We start from the raw sequence: 22,736 nt of genomic DNA on the forward strand, positions 1-22,736 counted from the left end.
GGTGTTAATGCTATTAAAAAAATTTTATTTCATAAATAATACACATATATGCCATTTTATTTTTAATATTTTTACACAAACTATGTGCATTGTAGACAACTGTAAAGTGGAGATCTCCTCATTTAAAAAATAAATTTATCAGAAAGCTCATATATCATGTAATCATAATAATATTTTGGAATCTATTTTTCAAAATGCAAATATGTACAAGAGTATGCATATTACACACGACAGATCATCCTATATAAGGTAGTTTGTACCTTATGTAAATATTTAATCATATAAGCCACCTCTCTTTGCTTCTAGACCTATAACTATAATCATGTTCCAGCAGGCCTCAAAGAGTGAGGTACAAAGTGTGAGCCATAAAAAGCTCAGATAAACACCAAAAGAACTGCATGTTTCTTTCAAATTTATGTAAACATAAATCTGGGAGATATGTGTGAGATTAAACTTACACAGATATAAAATTTCTTAACTGGAATTTAGTGATCTGGACCCATTAAGCAGAAGTTTGGGATTCAATGTTTTAGATGAAGAAATATTCTTAATGAGTATCAGATTCTGGGTAGACAGTAGTTTCTTCACCACTTTACTATTCTGTCATCTTCTAAGTTATAGAATTTCTTATAAAAATAAGCTGTCATTCTTTGAAAGAAATGCTTCTATTTTTATCTGGCTGTAAATAGTTCTTCTTGTCTTATTTTTCAACGCTTTTATTTAACGTACTGTGTGTGTGAGTGTTGGCGGTGGGAGGGAGGGTGTTATTTTGCTTGGGGTTTGTATGGCTTCTTGAACTCGTGTGTAGAGGTTTATCATCAATTTTGGTAAATTATTTTCCAGAATCTCTTCAAATATTGCTTGTGAAACATTTTCTACGACTATGCTTAGAATTTCAATCACTTGTATGCTAAAACTTCTCATTGTATTCCATTGTCTCCTTTCATTATTTTTGGTATTGTTCAACTTTTCCCCCTTTTATTCTTCACTGTTAATATTTTCTACTAATCTAGAAAATATTCTGATCTTCTGCTATGTCTATTCTATAACATTCATCTGAGTTTTTAATTTTACTTATTACATTTTTTGTTTTAGAATTTGCATCTAATTTTTTTTTTCTTTATAGACTGAGATTCTCAGGTGAGATGCTCCAACTTTCATCTATTTCTTAAACATATTAAGCACGGCTATCTAAAGTCCATATCTGATTACTACAAAATCTGAATCTATTTCAGGTATGTCTACATTGTCTTTTTTTTCTTGCTTTTAGATCATTAGATTCTATTACAAGATATGCCTTCCATTTATAAAAAAGAATAATAATTTCTGTACCTTGTATGGTAAATTACAGAGCCTCTGAAGTATACCGCATATCTCCCAAGAGGAGTTAGTGCTTGTATGGATGGCAGTGAGAGTAGGGCGATAAGCAGTTGATCCCATGAACAAATGTATTTGTTTGAAGTCCTTTAGGTGGGAGGGGAGGTGAGGAGTCATTTCTAGTTCTAGTTTGCCCCTTATTCCTAGGTTACACTCATCAGGCATCTCAGTAGGAATACTAACATGTTGATCAAGCCCACAGTTCCTTGTTAATCCATATATCCTATTGTTTTTTCCTCCTCAGCTTTGTGAATCAGCTTTATGGTTGGATGCTTTTCCCCTTAGAATTTGGCAATAAATCATAGTCTAAATTCACATAAAAAAGTCAGGCTTATGCTGTGGTTTCCTTCTCTCTTGTTCCATTTGCATCAGGAAGCAAACAGCCTGAGTGGGGGAAAGACAACAGGAATATTTATCATCAATATATCTATTTACTATTGATCTGTCTTGCTACCTACCTATCTATATATCATCTAGACCTCTGCAAGTAAGTGCACATATTAGTATTTTCACATACAGATTTATTTATGCATAATATTGAGTGTTCCCAGATCTGTTATTAATTAGTACAATAAAATATCACACGGTTTCTACATTTCTTAAAGCAGAATGTAGAAGAAAGGCTATTGAATAATTTGTTCCTAAGCCCATTGTTCCCTTAAAGATTGCCGTTTAGCACCTCATACACAATGGGAAATGTTCCCATTTTCATGTAAAGTTTAAAATTATAAAATCTTATTATCTTTCAACATGATATCAGTAGTGAAAAATAATAAGAACTTTTCTTGAATAGTAGATAATACTATGAAATGTTGGCTTTTGTTATGTACTTTTGAGTATTCTGAAATGACAGCTTTAAAATGAAATTGTGCTCTGACCCATAGATTTCAAAAAAGTTATTATAAATTTGTTTCTTCTTATAAATGGGTTACATTGAGTGGCATAATCTTTTTTTTTAACTTCCTAATAGAAACAAAAGTCAAAAGCTAAAGCAACAGCAACAACAAAAATATAAAGAATATTCCATTTTAATAGTTAAGTATTTATTTATTTATTAAGTGACACCTGAGCAGCTGAGATAAAATGACAGAATAAAACAACAAAAATCATACATTGAATGTTGAATACTCTATCATTATAAAATTAACACACAATGATTAATACAGAAGAAGTAATTTAATAAATATTTCTGACATACTACTTACTATTTCTGAGATACTTTAGACCCCTACTTCACTTTCCAAGTTGGGAATCAACACACACACACACACACACACACACATACACACACAAATAATATTTTAATAGCAAACTTTTTACTACTAAAATATGCATTCAGTTTGGAAGTTATTTATCATTTATTAAGCTCCCACAATAGGATAACTAAATTCAGAAAGGTATACAATTTAATCATGACACAAAAAATTACAATATAGGTACAATATTCATTTTAATAAATACAATTATTTCAGGCAAAATTACTCAAATTACTTTCTCAGTGTCACACAGCGGGCAAATCTGAATTCAAACTCTAGTCTATCTAACTTCAGAGTGTATGCACTTTCCATTATGTCACCATTTTCATGCTTAGATATAACATGAAGTATAATTGATAAATTGGGATGGGAGAACAATAGATTATGGCCTTGAAGGCCAAGTAAGGAAGATTGTAGAATATAGGACAGAGTGATAGGTGGATACAGTGCTTAGAAAATTTGATTTCATCATCTGTTCATAGGATACACTGAAGCAGTTAGAGACAAAATAAGCAAGGCAATACACATACTTAAGGCTCTATTTTAATGGTTAAGAATAAACCAATGGGCCTTGGAAAATAATAATATTAGCCATTATTAGAAAAAGTAAAAAATGGAGAGGTAGGAAAACCCTAGGAAAAAGGAATTAAGATAAACTGCACACCCCTCCAAAAAAAAAAAAGATGAGAAATTTAGAATGTTAGGCTGTTTCACTGGGAAAATTAGAAACAGTGTGGATATTAACTATAACTAACTTGAAAATGTGTCTGATAAATGTTGAGAGAGGGGACTCTGTCTTTAATCTTTCATATATGAAGAATATTGTTTTTTAAAAAGCAGCTATATATGCAGGTGTTAGATTATGTTCCATGAAGCAGTAGAATAATATGGAATATATGTGAGATTTATTATCTGGCCACCCATGATTTAAAACATGTTTCTCTATTATTTAAACTATGGTCATTAGGAGAAAACATGTTCTTTGTCAGTTTACTAACCTATAAAACAGAAATATAAACATGTATCAGGTAATATCATGGTGAAAGTTATGCAAAATGTATGCCTGGATAGTGTAGGCATTCAATAAAGAATTATTGTGGATTATTAATGCATTATTGTTTTGGCAGTATACATCTTTTCTTTAGAAAGTACATTTAAATATTTGGTTTTATAGCCAGATTCAAAGGAATTATTTAGACATGACTTCTAGGTATTTATTAGTTTATACATCACTAGCTTTTCTATTTTGCTTTTATAGTTAAGTTTTATAATTGCCAAGAAGATCACATATTAAAATAAAACTTTCTGAATAAGTGCAAAAAGTTGATTTTTCCCCCAAAGACCAACATATATAGGAATATTTTTGTGAATAAAAACAATATATTTGGATAAATGTTTTGAAGATCACTCAGAAATAATAGTGTTCTATCAAGATATCTAAAGATAATCTGATTTTATCCCCCCTTTTTAAATTATCAAACATTGCATTGCAAAAATAACTATAGGTGTATTTTTAAATTTTATTTTATTTTTTCAGGAATTACTCATCAATATTAATATAAGGACTCAGTTTATTACAAAAAAAATTTGTTCTATACTTTTTTTCTGGACACTCAAGATCACAAATGGTCTTTGTACTGATCCTTTAATTTTCCCTTCATATCTGTTATCTTCACTTTTTGCCATTAAAATAATACAGGAAAATACCCTTTTTCTTCCCATATGACAACTTTTGTTTTTTGAAACATTGTTCATCAGCCTTTTACTGATGCCTATGTGCATTCTGTAAATTTGTTTCAATTCCTTACACATTTTAATTCACACATATTTACTTCATCTTTCCCCATTGCCTGTTTTTTTTTCTCAGACTTTATCTCTTTTTGACCATACCCGAGTTTATGTTAATGATGTTACTTTTGGAAAGCACCTAAGGATAGGGGCTGTTTCCTAGGTAACCCAACTACATGATTAGAGGGTTAGAACTTTCACCTAACCTTTGGGAAGGGGAGAGAGGCTGGGACTTGAATGGATCCAATGGTCAATAATGCCTTGTAACAAAGCTTCCAATAAAAACCCAAAAGGGCAGTGTTTGGAGAATTTCCAGTTGGATGAATATGTGGAGATTCAGGGAGAGTGTCACACTTGGAGGGAATTTGGAAGCTCCTTGCCCTTTCCTCCTACCTTGTCCTACATCTCTTTCTTCAGACTGTTCCTGAGTTATATCCTTCTATAATGAGCCAGTAATCTAGGAAGTAAAATGTTTCTCTGAGTTCTGTTAGCCACTTTAGCAAATTAATCAAACTCAAGAAGGGGGTTGCTGGAACCTCTAATTTATAAGAGGTCAGTCAGAAGCACAGGTGACAACCTGGACTTTCAACTGGTGCCTTAAAGGGGGTGGCAGTAGGTGAGGGCAGTCTTGTAGGACCAAGCCCTGAACTTGTAGGATTTGAAGCTATCGCCAGGTGAATAGTGTCAGAATTGAGTTGAACTGTAGGACACTCAGCTGATGTGTGAGAACTGCTTGGTGGTATGGGGAAAAAAAATGCTTTGGAAATTGGTATTAGAATCATTTTAGGCTCCATTAAGGAAGGGTCATAATCTTGGGTGGGACAGTCCCTTCAACCAAGGGCAGTCCCTTCCATTCTTCTCATTTGCCATGGAACTCCTAGAAGATAAAAAAATGTTAGAAAATTCCAATAAATCAGACAGCCAAGGACAAATAATTGCATTCTTGGATTGAAACGCATAGCTTGGGAGATTCCAAGCCTCTAAGCCACCTCCAGTATATCCCGGGAAATATAATATAACATTTGCTGTGAAATTTGGCCTAATTTATGGACTTACAGAACATTACTGGCTCAGCAAGTTCTAAAGAGGTATGTAAGCATTCCAAATATTCCAATAAACTACAATGAGGAAACACCAAAGGGCTGAGAGGGCTGGATATCAGGAAACAGTCTGAGGTAGAACAAACAAGTGGGGAGTTTGGATACTTATATTCTGATACAAATTTCTAAGTCCACAGACCATGTCAGTGAATACTGTTATAATGCCCAAAAGATTAGCTTGGACAGGTTGCAAATTAGTGGTCATAAATGCAGTGACCAGATCAGCATATGCCAGCCCAGACCAGAAAAATCACTCTGCAACCAGAATTCTGATGTCTTCTCCCCTATCCCAAGTACTCAGAAAGTCACAGAAGAGATAAGCAGGCAGTATAGGGAATCTGAGCACTCACCTGGAAAAAACTGAGTCATCAAAAGCAGACTATTTAAACCAGCTCAAAAAAGAACTAAGAATATGAATTGATTGCAAACTTAAGTGACTGCTCAAACTGGAGGACACTGTGAGATCATTAATTGCCAACTTACTTTTCCCAGCTCCCCAGATAGGATAGGACAGTGGATCACCCAGTTATAGGATATAAAGATGCTACATTTTGAATAGCATGAGTGTTTTGAGTGAATTTGTTATGCAAATGTTCAGATGAACTGACTTAAATTCAGGAACCTCTTTTAAAACCCTGCATTTCTTCATTTACTTGCTAATAGTTAGTGCATAAAGACCACAAAAATTAAAAAAAAATAAGTCATCAGCTGAGAGCCATACTAATCAAAATCTATAACTATCTGTCAGTTTTAAAGTAAGAAAGAGAAGAATCTTCTGGAACTCAATAAACTAAGGCAAAATTGCAGAAAGGTAAAAATGAATATAAAAGAAAGTCAGGCAATATTGCAAATATATTTGAAGAATTAATGTGTCAGAAAGATAAGCTGTTTGGAATCCTGAATAGAGGAACCTAAAATCAAAAATTGATCTTGTTCATACTTCATTGTCTAGCAGATATGAGAATTTCTGTCATAAAAAAGAGTAATCTACTTTAGATCAAAAGGTATATTTATGCATTTATTCAATACTTGAATGCTTACAATAATGGAAGCCCTCTGTGTGCATGAGGCATTCAAAGATGAATAAGACATGGGCCCTGTCTCTAAACACTTCACAATCTTCTGGGAATGATAGACAAAAAAGCAAAGTATCACATAAAGGGTATTAAATGCCATGATAGAGGGTATGGAGAGAGTCAGAAAACATCTGGCTTGGAATGGTCATGGAAGACTTCTCTGAGGAGGTGGTACCTCATGCTAAAGGTAGGAGGTAGGCAAAATCATAAGGAATTAAACAAAGTTATTAGCAATAATATTCCTGGCATGAAGAATATCATGTTATATATCAAAGGACAGAAATGATTGATTGTGTATAACACATTTAAAGGACAGATATTTCACATGGGAAAAAAATGAGATATCCTATGATAAAGCATAAGCTATTATTCTGAATTGTAGATAGACACCAATCCATATTGGTCAATTCACATTAAAATGTCACAATAAAACATGTGAATTTTATCTTTAAGGTAAGGGGAAATAATTTCTAAATTTAAATCAAAAGTACGATATCATCATATTTGCTCTTTAGTAAAAGCGATATTCTTACTATGGCAGAGAATGGTTTGAATGGAAACAAGAAAAGATTGTAAGGAAGTATTCCAGGTCTTGAAAATACAAACATGACAAACTAATCTGAGATGTTTAGACTAACAGTAGGAGAAAAACACAAGTTATTTAAGTTATTGAGCAAATTGGCTTAGCTGATTGGATGTGGGGAAGTGGAGAGAAAGGAAAAATCAAGTATGAGCCTTGATTTCTGCATTATTGGCTAGATAATAGTTAATGCCACTCCCTGAATGTAGAATGTAGTAGGAGAAGGAGCTGTTTGTTTGTTTCATTGTTTGCTTGTTTTCCAGTGCAGGGACTGTGAGAAGGAGGTGAGTTCAGTTTCCATTTGATGCACCCTGAATTAGATATGCTTAGGAGTTACTCATATTTATCAAAATGTGTAATAAGTAACCAGCCATATATATCAAAGCTTGAGAGAACATTTCATGGTGAAAGTGTTGACTCTGCCATTCTTCAGATGAATAGTGGCATGTGAGGCAATGTATGTGAGTTAGAATACCCTTAGGAAATCCTGAGAATTAAAACTGAAGAAAGACAAGGAGGGCCAACCTAAAGAGAATTGAACTTTTAAATGGTGAATAAAGGGAAGCAGAAGCTGTATGAGAAAAAGAATAGAAATATCTGGATATTAAGGAAAGACAAAATAGACTCCATCATTAGAGAAGTGCTTTGGAGACCAAGAGGAAGCATAATTCTAAAATCAAAATGTTTATTAATTACATTCTAATACTCAAAGAAAGTAAGTCAGAATTGAAAAGTGCTAAATGAATGCCTGGGCATCCTGAGATAGGTGAAGTCATTGAAAAATAAGGAAAATATTATATAGCATAGTCTACTAAGTTTTTGAGAAGTTTAGCTACAAATTAGGGAAGGCACTTGAAGTTACATGGAAAATACCGGACTGAATTTGATTATTTTTAATACAGAAAAAAATGGAGGGGGCAAGGCTATTAATGAGTAAGAAGTTGTGATATTCAAGATAAAGAGGAATCGCTGAACATGATTCATTAACAGATCATGGTATTACTGACTTGTGCACAATAGCAGACCCTTTTTTGGTGGTAAGGGCATAAATTTGGATGAAGATGCAGATATTGGTGGAATGTGGGTTGAGGAGGAAAATTTGAGGAAGTTTACATTTAATGACCCCCTCTTCCTGTGAAAGAGCGTGGTCCTCTGCTGAGAGTATATGGGGAGTGCAGGTATGGGGCTTGAAGACAGTGAAAAATATTTGGAAAACGTGTTTTAAAAAATGAGGGAGTGAACACACAAAAAGCTTGCAGGTCACGGGGAGGACTAAGCTAATACTGTTGATTATTCCTTTTTATTGGATCCAATTCACATGTCTCTGAAATTCTCTCATAGTCATATTGGTAAATTAATTGCACAGGCAGATCTTACAGAGTGGATACAAGGTGGATATCATAGGAGGCTAAAATGGAGGACAAGGGTTTACTGGATTTAAGACCTTGGAAGAGTTGAGGTCACAGAAAGATTATGGGGTTTAAAATGAGTAGGAAAATAATAAATCCAGTGCAGAGATAAACAATAGGGAAAATGGAGATATCAGGAGACAAGAGGTCTCCAGCAGTTGAAGAAGAGGAACAGTATAGAAGGAAGCAGAGGACTGGGCAAATTCAAGGGATTCAGTGTGATGTAGTGTTCAAATGCCAGCAGTGGACTTGGCCAGAATGTTGTTCATTAAAACAATCTCACTGGTCTTAATTTAATACGGTGAGGAGGATACAACAGATTGAAAAAATCAAACCAAAGGACTCCCACATTTTCAGCCCTATATCCAATTAACCTTCCTTTTCAGCATCACGTTCTGGTATAAGTGCTAGATGTGTAACATTGGACAATCCACAAATATTCTTTGCCTCAGCTTTTTACTGATACAATTTTGAATTCACACAATTTTTGAAAACTTGTAGTAACCCACACTTAAATAAACCTACATAAACTTTCAGCCTCACTAGAGTTCAGAAGATGAGTAAATGTGTGTTAGCATTTTTGCTATTAAATATGCAAAAATTATAGGGGAAGAATGGATTGGAAGTTTGGGATTAACAGATACAAACTATTATATATAAAATGGATAAACCAGGGCCTACTGCACAGCACAAGGAACTATATTCAATACCCTGTGATAAACCATAATGGAAAAGAACATGAAAAAGTATATATATATATATATATATATATATATATACACATATGTATAACTGAATCATTTTACTGTACAGAACAAATTAACACAACATTGTAAATCAACTATACTTCAATAAAATAAATTTTTAATAATAAAATAAAATAAATATGCAAAAATTAAATGGAATTTTCTTAAATATTACCTAGTATGTGGTACATAAAAGTAGTAACATCAATAAAAAGCAGTAATTCATTCAAATGATCATATTACCAGATCTCAGAACCCTTTAGTTTGCACATATAACCAGGAAATCTGTTTCCATACATGATTTTAAGGTAAGCAGAATAATTTATGGATAAAGGAAACAAATGCTGGCAGTGTTTTGAAGTTAATTTGAGAAGGAATTGGCTACTTAAAAAGTATTTGTAAGATAATAGCCTCTCCTTATTCATCTGAAGTTTCATATAATTAGTTGTTATTGTGGAAGTGAACAAAATATCTAAGAAGAAATTTATATGGGTATTCATGGAGAGGTTTTTGTGTTACATTAATTGGAATCTAAGAGGGTAATGCAAACCTAAGTATGTTTCATTGAAAGGAAAGCAAAATAACAGAATATATAGCCTCACCTAATGTTTTAGTTCCTCATAGCTACCAACATCCTAATGATACATTCAATTTTTAATCTTTATATGCCTTTTGTCTGATTTAATGGATTTTCTTTAGGCTTCAGGTACTAATCTCAAAATTTCATAAACTGCTTCTTTTTCATCAATGAAACCATCTTGCAAAAAAGTTTATTTATTAAGGAGGTTTTAAAAAACACTGCCTTAAAAATTTATAAATAATGAGGAGATTCATATTGATTTTAGCTATTAATCTTTTACAAGTGCTCTGTGTAAAAATCTTTTGGATCAAACCAACTTGAACAGTAAAGCATTCAGAATTAAAATTATAGCAGTCAGTGATTGAAACATATTTAAAAAGCTAGAATTTAGTCAATGGATAGTGTCTTAACAGCATCTCCCAAACACTCCCTTTAATTTTTTTTTTTTTTAGGTTTGAGATTTCTATTTATTTATTTTCAACACCTTTATTGGAGTATAATTGCTTTACAATGGTGTGCTAATTTCTGCTGTATAACAAAGTGAATCAGCTATACATATACATACAGACCCATATCTGCTCCCTCTTGCATCTCCCTCCCAACCTCTCTATCACACCCCTCTAGGTGGACACAAAGCACTGAGCTGATCATTTTTAATATACTTTTTTTTTTACCATTACAAAGGTAATTCCACAATAGTAAATACAGTTTGGAAAGTCAAAATAGAAAACACACAAATTAGCAGTCTTATCACCTAACAAAGAGTATAAATTTCTGTATTTATATTTGATAAGAAAAGTTCCCTCATTATTGTACAATTGACTGAAGAAAGGATAATCTTTTCAACTAGTAGTGCTGGAACAATTGGACAGCCATAGGCAAAACTCAACCAGGCACACATACACACACACACATACACACACACTCACAGAGACCCTCACCGTAAACCTCACCCACATCTTATAAAAATTAACTAAAAATGGATTATAGGTTTCAACATAAAACTATAAAACTTTTAGAAGAAATCACAAAATAAAATAATTGGGACCTGGGGTATATGAAGACTTCTCAGACAAGGCCAAAAAAAGAATATACCATAAAAAATAAAATAGACAAATTAGACTTAATACAAATATTAATATAATCTAAACACCTACTATAGTAAGTGTTGCTTTGTGAAAAACTCTGAAAAGCTAAAGATATGCAAGCCATGTATCTGACAAAGAAAAAAAAAAACCCTCAAAATTCAACAGGGAAAATAACAGGCAAAAGATGTGAACAATCTTTTCACTAACAATGATACACATATGGATGGCAAATAAACACATGAAAATATGCTGAATTTCATTAACCATTAGAGAACTGCAGGTTAAAACCCCAGTGAAATATCATTTCATACCTATTAGAATGGTTAAAATGCTGGCAAGAATTTGGAGAAACTAGTTTTTTCATGTATTTCTGGTAGGAATGTAAAATGGTACAACCACTTTAAAAATTATTTGAAGGTATTTATAAAACTAATCTACACTTACAATATGATCCAGTAATTGTACTTTCAGACACTTATCCTAGAGAAATGAAAGCCCATTTCATATCAAAATTTACATGAATGCTCATAGCAGCTTTTTTGTAGTAGCCAAAAATTGGAAACAACACTGACCTTCAGTGGGTTAATGGCCAAATAAAATGTGAAATACACATACCATGGCTTATTAGTGAGAAATTAATAAAAAAAAAGACAAAATAAAACAAAAACCACTATTGGTAACGTGTAACAGCTTGTCTGAATCTCAAAGGCACTGCCTTTAAAGTGAAAAAAGTCAGTCTCAGGAGGTTATATGCTTTATGATACTGTTCACATAACAATCTTTAAATAAAAAGCTATAGAGAACTAGAAGAGATTAGCAATTTAGTGGGTAGGGTGAGGAGGGAAGGTACAACCATAAAGAGAAGGAAAGGACATTTCTTCATGGCGAAGGAACAGTTCTGTATCTTGAGTGTGGAGATGATTACAAAAATCTCTACACATAGAATAAAATTACATCAAACTACACAGACACACACACACACATGCAAGTACATATAAAACCAGGTGGAAACTGAATAACATCTGTATCCTAGTTAATAGTAATACACAAATATTAATTTCCTGGTTTTGATATTATATTGCAGTTATATAAAATGTTACCATTAGGGAAAGTTTAGTAAGGTTGCACAACATTTGTACTATTTTGTAACGTCCTCTAAATTACAATTATTTGAAAATACACAAATTAAAATATCAAAGAAGTAGAATAAAGGGAATAATGAACAATATAGGCAGAAATAAATTAATTTGCACACAGATACACTGAAGAAGATGACAATATGAAATGCTTTTTAATTTGAAGAAACAAGTAAAATAGCCAAATATCTGACAAGAAAGAAGGAAATAAGGAGATTATGGAAATAAGGAGACAAGTAAACATAGGATATTTTCTAAATTATAAGCAAAATACTTTGATGAAAAGTATGCCCAATGTATATGAAAGCTATTGAAATACTTAGTTTTTACAAATATAAATTAAAATATTATAAATACGTGAGCTATATTTTGATTTTTAAAATAGGTGAATCAGCCTTAAAATTTTACAGACATAAAATCATCTATGCCAGACAACTAAGAAGTTAGTTACACAAACTTTGTGGAATGGAAATAAACTATCTTCCACTAATGTTACAGAGATTACTTTCAGAGGCAAGGTGTCCAGCTCTCTTATTACACTAGAGTACTCTTTAGACACCCAAATCTTTCAGGGCATATAAAACAGAGACACCTTAGTGCAATCTTGGTTATGAACAGAGAAGCACAAATCAAAAATAAAATTAAACAAAATAAATCAAATATTTATTTCAAAATTGAAATTCAGGAGGAAATTTTTTTTCTCAGAACACTAGGAATTATTTGTATATTTAAATATCACAATATGCTACATTAATAAACTAGAAGAGAAAAATATCATACCAATGAAAATATTATACCATATGAAAAAATAATTCTATTAAATGTACTATTATAGTATATATTATATTTACTATCAGATTTTAATAATTTTAAAACTTTTCTTAGCATTCTATAGAAAGAAACATCCTTAACTAGAGTAAATAGACAAATATATAAAATAAATATATTTAACATTAGTAAAATATTAGTAAAAGATCATTTAAGTATAGGAAAATAATAAGAATGTTTCTTAACACTTGTCCTGTTTGTAGAGCTAAACATATACTGTAGCTATAAATAAATTGGAATATTCACAAGGCCTTCATGGAGAAAATTATAAAATTTTAGAGAAAATTATTTGAAACATCCTATATACATTGAGAGATATTTCAAGTTTATGAATGGGAATACACAAACCCAAAATTTATAATCTGGAAATTTCCTGGACTTTTTCCTCAGGTATTTCTATGACTGTTTTACACACACATCTCTCTCTCTCTCTCTCTCTCTCTCTCTCTATATATATATATATATATATATATATACATAGATAGATAGATAGATATAGATATAGATAGATAGATAGATAGATAGATACATATATATGAAACTCTTTTCTATTTTTTTGATCTTCATTTTTCCAGCAGCCTGTTCTATCACCTTCAATGTCTCTACAGGAAAAGGGAGGCATATAGATTGGCAGGTTTTACTTTACTTGCATAAAAGGGGAGAGGGTCCACCATGATTTGTTCAACACAAAAGTAAGGAGAGCTCTCATTTGGTGAGCTGATTCACATTCTGAAAATCTCTGTCCTTCCCGAGCATATTACTGTACTGTTTCTTTAAAGGGTTTCTTATGAGCCTTAACTTGTGGGCCAAAGTAAGTTCTGTGCAAGCAGGATTGAAGGTGGGGAGTATTCTTTCCTCAGACAACTCACCTCTTTGATCTTTGACCCACTTAAGGCTTCTGCTCTATAGAGTTGTCAACTACAAGGGTACCCTTGTGAAGACTAGCTCCCAATACTGCTCCTCCCTTCTCTTGGTAGACTCTAAATTGTTTCACCTCTAAAGTAGTTTATCTGTTACAATGATGACTCACATTTTCAGTGCAGAAATATATCTAAATATTTGGATTATTAATGTATCCAATTCCAGTTATCTGGGTTTTTTAGATTATTATTAGTTTATTCCACTGTATGGAATTTTTGTTTTAAGGACTTAGATAGGGAGGAATATAAATACTCTTGCCTTGAATTCCATTTTTAGTTGAAAGTGTTTATATTTTTTAAGTTAAAACTTTTTACAAAGTAACTTTACTTTACAAAGTAACTTTTTTACAAAGTAACAAAGTAACTTGTTCCCAATAATTATAATTATAGATTTTATAATAGTTTTGAAGCATTTCATATTTTCCAGGCATGATGCTAAATTCACCTTATGAATATCTCATTCAATCACCACAACGATCATGTGAGCTGCTGATAATTTTGCTATATTGTTTTTCTGAGAAAGAAACTAAGGCTAAAGAAGTTCAAGTAATTTACTCATGATCTCACAGCTAATATATAGTAAATGAGCTGAAGTTAATCTGACTGTAAAAGCTCCTCTTATTTGTGCAAAAATCATTTATTTGGGGAGGGGAACTTTTTAGCCTAGCATGGATTTAGAAATATAGCTATTTCCAGGCACTGCCAGAAATAGTCATATATGTCTTTAAATGGGAAACCAGGCAAACATATATAAAAATTGAAATGGTTGCAGGTAGAGAAAGTGGAAATAGAGGGAAGAGGAAGATATGAGAGACTTAATTATGGAGCAATAAGAGAATCTTCGTGGAATTCCCATTCCTAAGAAAGTTCCACAAAAGTTTACTACTAGTAAAATTGAAGACTATATATAGTCAACAATAATTAAAATAAAATAAAATAAACCACAGACACTTACAAGAGTTCCCTAATCTCTTGAATCACGCTTAACTATGCTCTTTTCTACCTCTCTTCATTTCTGCAAACTGCCTAAAGAGGTGACAGTCTTCGTAAAATTGGAATAGCCACAGGAGAATTGATATATTCAGCACTAGTTTGAGCTGCTTTACATGTGCCAGTAAAGCTCAATGTAATTTTGTGATTAAATCCAGATGCTTCTTTCCACTTGTAAAATTATATTAAAGAAAGTATAATGTAAAACATTAATCATGTCATTTTACTTGATAAATCATAAGGGGTTCTTCTAAATAATCAAAGCTGCTAATTAATCTAAAAACATAAAGAGAGTAAGTAAAATTCTCCTATGGGTTAGCAGTTCATTTAAAATGGATATGCTTCATCAACACCTGTAATTTACAAGACAGGTAGATTAGGTAACACCATCCATGAGGTAATGGAGAAAAAGTAAAGGTAGCAGTATCAGCATAAAGGGTTTAAAGATGAATTCTAAAATTTCTAATATTCACGCTAACTTACAGCAAGTTCTCTTTATTAATAGACTTCAGGGTATAATTTCAGTGATGCAAAAAATTTTTATTCAATGCCTAGCATGTGGTGTTTATTGAAAGAAGTGTTATATTGCAAGGCCATATATACAAAATACCTCTCTTTGTTCACAATCTAATTGAAAAGTAAATATATAAATATGTAAATTAAAATACAAAGCTCAAATTTTGTTATAGACACATGAACAAAATTATATTATACTTAAGCACAAAAGCTGGACAAACTAACCTATGTTTGGCAGAATCTCAGATACTTCAAAAGAGTTTTCTGGGTTGTAAAAAAAGCATGGAATTTTGTGAATTCTATTCACTTGAGTTCAAGTCTACAATTAGTAAATGTTGCTACTTTCAGAGACCCACAGGACAAAAGCATAATGATACCAGTTATTTGGGGCCATATACATTTTGTGAGAATCAGACAGAGAAATGAAATATTCTGAATATAATATGTTTTGAGATGTTAATATAGAGATATCAATATGAGGGGTAGCAGGAAAAGAGATGGGGCCTGGTTTTGGAAGTTCAGGGAGCAGTGTTTACAATGTCATAGTGGTGTGAATGAGCAACTAATTTCACTGCCACCCCAGAACAGTCAATATGGTGGGAACTATGGGTGAGTCTGGAGCGGTGACTTTACAAAGTTGGATTTATTCTGTGACAATTAAGATAGTGAATTTTAAGCAGAAGAGTGGTAGCACTGACTTCATTTTTCAGCAGCTGATAAGGATGGCATGGAGGAGAAAGCTCCTCCTGTAAGTCTTAAAGCTGGTAAAGACCTACACCCATTCTCAGAAAGAGAGTCTGGAGAGAAAAACCAGGGTTTTAGAGATATTTTTGCAATACAGTTGATGAAGTCTGGTGAATAAATGGATGTGAAGTGAAGAATATCAGAGGAAAAAAGGGAAAAATAATTTTGAGTTTATAGCTTTGGTATCAGTGTTATAGCTGGAAAGCATCACTCAAAATGTAGTATTGCCAGGCAGTGCACTTAGAAGGTGAGGGGCTGGGGATTTTACAAGATCCAGGGTGTACACCATTTGTGGATTATTTTAAATGTTTGAGATACTTGTGTAATATACAAGTGTACATATCTTATAAGCAACTGAAAGTCTGCAAACAAATGACAGGTAGAAAAATTCCAGAGTCATCACAATTTAGATGCTGATAGAAGCTATAGGAATATCTGCAGTCAGTCAGGTAGAAATTATAGATCAGAAACAGGAGGTTGTCTCTATTTTTAAAAGACTTATGAATATATGCTTTTAGGACATCAGTTTAAATCTGCTGGAGATTTGAATTCTCATAACCAATTTGAATTGAACAGCAAATATTTTCCTTCCTAGATTATAAAGCATAAAAGTGGTTTTCTGTATTAAAACATGTAGATAATACTCCACATTCAGTTTACCAGAAGTGTTTCCCCCACGACCTAATTCTTCAGAGGTCAGGAAAAGAAAGCAGCAAAATTGTTTGCCATTTATTCTATTGGGGGGCCAGCGTTAATGCAGAAGCTGATTATAGAGTTGCCATTGCTTGCCATTATCAGAAAAGTGAAAAATAGAAATAACTTGGAATGAAATAAAGGCCCAACTTAAAACTAAATGGAAAAGAGCATCGTTTGTAGAGAAAACTTAAAAGGTTAACTCCCCAGATAGTGGTAACTTTGCTCTGACTCTCTCCTGGTTTCAGAAAAGAAGAGTAAACAGCAAAGGAGAAATCTTCTAAATGTATGTTATGTCATCTCATAGAGATGTATAAAAGGGAAAAATGTTGATAGCATATAGAATGACATTTCAACTATTTGCCTCTCTTGAGCCTAACTGTATCTGGCTTCTTATTCCATTCAATATCTCACACCTCACCCTGCCAACTCCTCAGTTGCCTGTGCTTCTAAATAACAGTGTGTACTTTTTGACATATAAACTTCGATTCAGATCCTACTTAATTTCCGTAATCTTTTCAGACTCCTACAGATAATGACCCTTTGGTTTGAATTTAGCCACGTACCACTGATCATTTACTTGTTTTCTCTTGGAGTTTAATTTAATCATTCTGATTTAGTTCAAAAGGATAAATAGTTTTCCACATGGTGTTCGGGTAAGAAATCCATTCAATTATGCCCTTATTATTATTCCCTCTGTAAATTCTCTTCTTAATCCTCTCTCTAGCTTCATTCTAAGGAAATGCCATTAAGCCCAAGTTCCCCCAGCATCACTCCTCTCCACCATCAGCAGCATACAGGCACACATAGCCATCACTCCCTTTCATGTGCTCAACACTGGCTCCTGCTGCCATTGCATCCCTCTCCACAGCCGGGGACTCCTTTGGGACACTTGCTTAACATACATCCTTCCTGCTTGATACTTACCATGACCTTAACTCTCAAAAATACACAGGTATGAACAATTTACAAATTGTAGTTACATACAGGATGTAAATAAAGTATCTTCAGCTACATGATTTCCATGTTTTATATCTAGAACCCTAGTGCCACAAGAAATGTTATCAAATCCCAGAAGTATGGGAATGGGAGAAAGAGAGCCCCTAAGATAGAGAAATAATCAATTATGTGAGATAGAAAAAGCAATGAAACAGACATAAAGTGATGCAAATTTTTGAGGCTTCACAGCAATTGTGCAGGGTTTAGGGGCTTGTAGTACAGTGGACAGGTAGATAGGACAGGTAGACAGGTACACTCATTCATGTATGCCCTTTGCCTGGGGAATCTGAGCAATTTTTTAAAGCCATTTTTGCATGGCTGATTTCAAGTGTGAGAAAGCAACTGACACTGGTAATGCTGATCTTAGCACATCAGACACTAAATCTGCTGATCAGAAAAACAGGTTTCCATTCCCATTTTTAAATCACATTTTCTATGGGTCTAATTTTCACTCCCAATTCCCTTGCACATGAAATAACTTTGGTGTGTAGTCAGGTTTGTTAATCAACTATGCTGAAACATAGTTAGAAATCTTTGCAAGTATTTAAGTATTAACAATTGTTTAACATTTGAATTTGCTTACCATATTACCTCATTAGTTTAGTACATAACTCTGCATTTATTAGTTCCTTTTAAAAATGAAGAATGACTTTACTTTCCAAGTTCATTGCCAATAACATATATATTAATTCTTCCTATTAAGCCCTCCAACTCTTCTACCCCTTCATTTTCATGAATTTAATTCTGTCCTCCATTCCCCATCAACTTGTTTGCATATGTCAAAATACCTATGGTTCTTTTATTTTCAGTTGATTGTTATTAAAATGATGTCCAGAGTATCATTTTTCTATTAATAATGATATTGATACTTCTCTTAGCTTGGACTACTTTAACAAAATACCATAGACAGGGTGACTAAACAACAGAAATTTATTTTCTTTTGGAAGCTGGAAGTCCAAGATCAAGATGCTGGCCAATCTGATTCCTAGTGGGAGTTCTTTTTGTGTCTTGTGGATGGCCACTTTCTTACTGAATCCTCACCTGGAAGCAAGAAAGAGGGGAAGAGAACACTCTGCTCTCTCCTCTTATAAGGAGATTAACCCTATCATGAGAGCTCAGCCCCCATGACCTCATCTAATCCTAATTAAGTCCTGAAGCTCACCTCCAAATACCATCACATAGGGTGTTATGGCTTCAACATATAAATAAGTGGTGTAGGGGGAGAGACTTTCAGTCCATAGCAATGTTTGTATTCATTTTTAAAGCAAATTACATACATCTGTATCAGGACTATTTTAACAATTTCCAGAATTCTCTGCCACACTTCTTTATAGCATGGCATGGCCAAAGTGAACAAATAAGTTTTACTTTTCTTTTAGCTATTTATTTTATATATTCCAGTTATTCTATTCAATGCTATATGAGTGCTATTTATGAGGCATTCCTTATTTGAGAATTTTTTCTTGTTGCCATGCACGTGAATAACAATTTAATTTGCTTTGGTGTAAAGTTCTCTAAATATGCCCCCTCCCCCAATGTTTCTCCATTGTCTCTTGGCTTTTACTGTTGGATATAAGTCTTAATTTGAATTATGTGTGGACTTTAACTTCTGTTTTTAAGCTTTTCAGTGCATTTAGGATTTTAATTTTTTCTTCCACCACCACCATTACCAACAATAAAAACAAAAAAAAAACCCCACTACATTTCTTGGAAAGGAATGTCTTAAACAATTTGTCTGAAATGTTATAAATACTTGCAAAGGGTGTACATGAGCTTATTTTGACTTAGAAAATATTATCTGATAATTAGTTATTAAGTTATTGCTCTTTATTTGTTCCGTTCTTTAGAAACACTGTGCTGTCAGTGGTAGTGCTGAGTCCTTACCTCTCCACATGTATCTGTTTCTTTTTTGTTGGTGTAATCCCAAGCTTTTATGTTCTGTAGAGTCTTGTTTGTCCTCCACAGTTAGATTTAATTTTTGAGAGCAATTTTTTAAAAATTTACTGTCCCCAATATACTTTATAATTTTGCTATTGTGTTTTATTTTCTTGAAAATACCTCCTTATCTCATGAGTCTCACTTCTTATCTTGTTCTGGGGTATTTTTATCTCCTGACCTCTGTTCATCTCCACCTCTGTTGTTCTCTGCTCATCCCTTTCTCCTCTTGATTTATCAAAGTCATTTACATTCTATCAAGTGTGTTAAGTTTTTCCTGAGAATTTTATTTCTGAATTTGCAGTAAATAATTTTATCATTATACAATGCCTCCCAGTCTTGAAAATAAAAGTCTATTACACCCCTCCCCATCTACCTTCACTGGCTGCTTAAATACAGTAAAATATTTTAAGATTATGTTGGGGCAAGAACAGGTATTTCTTTTAGGGGGAGAGGTTGGTGGAGACACTAAACCTATTTGTAGAATCCAAGTTGATGTTCCTCTCCACTTACTAGTTTCTAGTGTATATTACCCCGGTGTAGACTTATTCTTCATTTCAGGCTTTTTTTTTCCTTCATTGCATATTACTTTGATCTAGATACATTTAATGATCTACTACCTTGAGCTAATTTTAATTGTTGAATTGGCCCAGCTTTTTCCTCCATCCATGTGATTTTACCTGAAATTTTCATCTTTCCCTCTTCACTCTAAAAATTCTGTTTATTCTTTCTCTGACAGCAAAGTATTTATTTTGTGCTAATTATATTTCCCAGGAGGTATTGTGGCATCCTGGTCTGTCTCCCCATTTGTTCTCTGTCAGTGTCCAGTGATGCAGCTCTAGTGCAGTGAAATCAGAGTACCTATGCTCTAACACTTACTAACCATTTGCCTTAGGCAAATTATTTCAACACTCACTTATCTTTGAGTCTTGCATTTCCTGCATACAGAATTAGTATTTTAATACTACTTACCCATAGGTTTGCTTTTAAGAGCAAATGCAACTATGCAAAATTGCTTACACGTAGTACTTGGCATATAAAATGAGTTCAGAATGAATTGAATTAGTATCATCCCTGTAAGTTGTTCACTTATAATGAATATAGAAAAATGGGCCAAGTACTTCAGTGAACTGATCACAGGAACAGAAGCAATAATTTAATGGCACAGAACCTCACTTGTCTGAATTTAAACATGGACAACAGAGTAAGAGAAACAAGTATTCTTAGTATTAGACAGTTGACCTTGTTTAAATGAATTAAAGCTCAAAAAACCCAATGTTTATGTAGTTTGTCCAAATTGATCTATATATGCCTCATAGTTAATAGGAAATTTTCCTTGATTAAAATTGAGATTAGTATTTTTCTTTTTGACATGTTTTTATAAGAATGATTTTAGAATTAGAAGGTAGGCTGAATGAGAGGTTCTTATTCTATTACCCCAAACTTGCCATATATGCTAGATGATTCTTGTTGTCTACTGGACTATTAGGACTGAATTTTCCCTTTTTTATTTTAACTTTCATCTCTTAATCCTTGAATTTACCTCACATAGTTATTTTAAGTAACCATTCCCCTATCGCTCTCTGTCTTTAGTCTTTGAGATTCACTTGTATAGAGGCTACGTCAAACATATTTCTCTATTTGTAAGGTATAGTAAAACAGATACACAAAAATGTACATGTGCAGATATGCCACTCATATTTGGTTGGAAAAATAAAAGAATTGTTATTTAGATAGATGCCTGGTGTCATTCTGTAGTAAAGGGAAGAACTTTTTGTTGATTGGCCTTTAATAAAAGAGAAGAAAAAATAATTTCCTATTTTTTTCATTTTATTTTTGTAAATTTGTATTTTATATTGGAGTATAGTTGATTTATAATGTTGTGTTAGTTTCAGGTGTACAGCAAAGTGATTCAGTTATACATATACATATATCTATTCATTTTCAGATTCTTTTCCCATATAGGTTATTACAGAATATTGAGTAGTGCTCCCTGTGCTATAAGGTAGGTCCTTGTTGATTATCAGTTTTATATATAGTAGTGTGTATATATATTTTTAATTCCAAAATCCTAATTTATCCCTCCCCAACCACCTTTCCCCTTTGGTAACCATAAATTTGTTTTCTATGTCTGTGACTCTGTTTCTATTTCATAAATAACATTATTTTTATCATTTTTTTGGATTCCACATATAAGTGATATCATATGATATTTTTCTTTCTCTGTTGCACTTACTATACTTAGTATGATAATATCTAGGTCCATCAATGTTGTTACAAATTGCACTATTTCATTCTTTTATATGGCTGAGTAATATTCCACTGTATATATGTGCCACATCTTCTTTATCCATTCATGTGTTGATGGACATTTAGGTTGCTTCCATGTGTTAGCTATTGGAAATAGTGCTGCAATGAACATTGAGGTGCATGTATCTTTTCAAATTATGCTTTTCTCTTGATATTTGCAAAGGAGTGGGATTGCTGTATCATATTACCATAGCTCTATTTCTAGTTTTTTAATAAAACCTACATACTGTTTTCCATAGTTGTAACAATTGACATTCCCAAAAGCAGTGTAGCATGGTTCCCTTTTCTCCACATCTTCTCCAGCATTTATTGTTTGTAGACTTTTTAATGATGGCCATTCTGACAAGCGTGAGTTGATACCTCATTGTAGTTAGTTTTGATTTGCATTTCTCTAATAGCTATGTTGAGCATCTCTTCATGTGTTTTTGGCCACCTGTGTGTCTTCTTTGGGGAAATGTCTATTTAGATCTTCTGCCTATTTTTTGATTAGGTTGTTTGTTTTTGTTTTCTGTTTTTTGGTTGTTGGTTTTTTTTTTTTTTGATATTGAGCTGTGTGAGCTGTTGGTATGTTTTAGATATTAATCCCTTTTTGGTCATTTCATTTGCAATATTTTCTCCCATTCTGAGGGCTGTGTTTTCATTTTGTTTAAGGTTTTATTTTTTCT

This window comes from Monodon monoceros, unplaced genomic scaffold, assembly GCF_005190385.1.
Source record: "Monodon monoceros isolate NGI ecotype Baffin Bay Population unplaced genomic scaffold, NGI_Narwhal_1 Super_Scaffold_19, whole genome shotgun sequence".
Taxonomy (NCBI): domain Eukaryota; kingdom Metazoa; phylum Chordata; class Mammalia; order Artiodactyla; family Monodontidae; genus Monodon; species Monodon monoceros.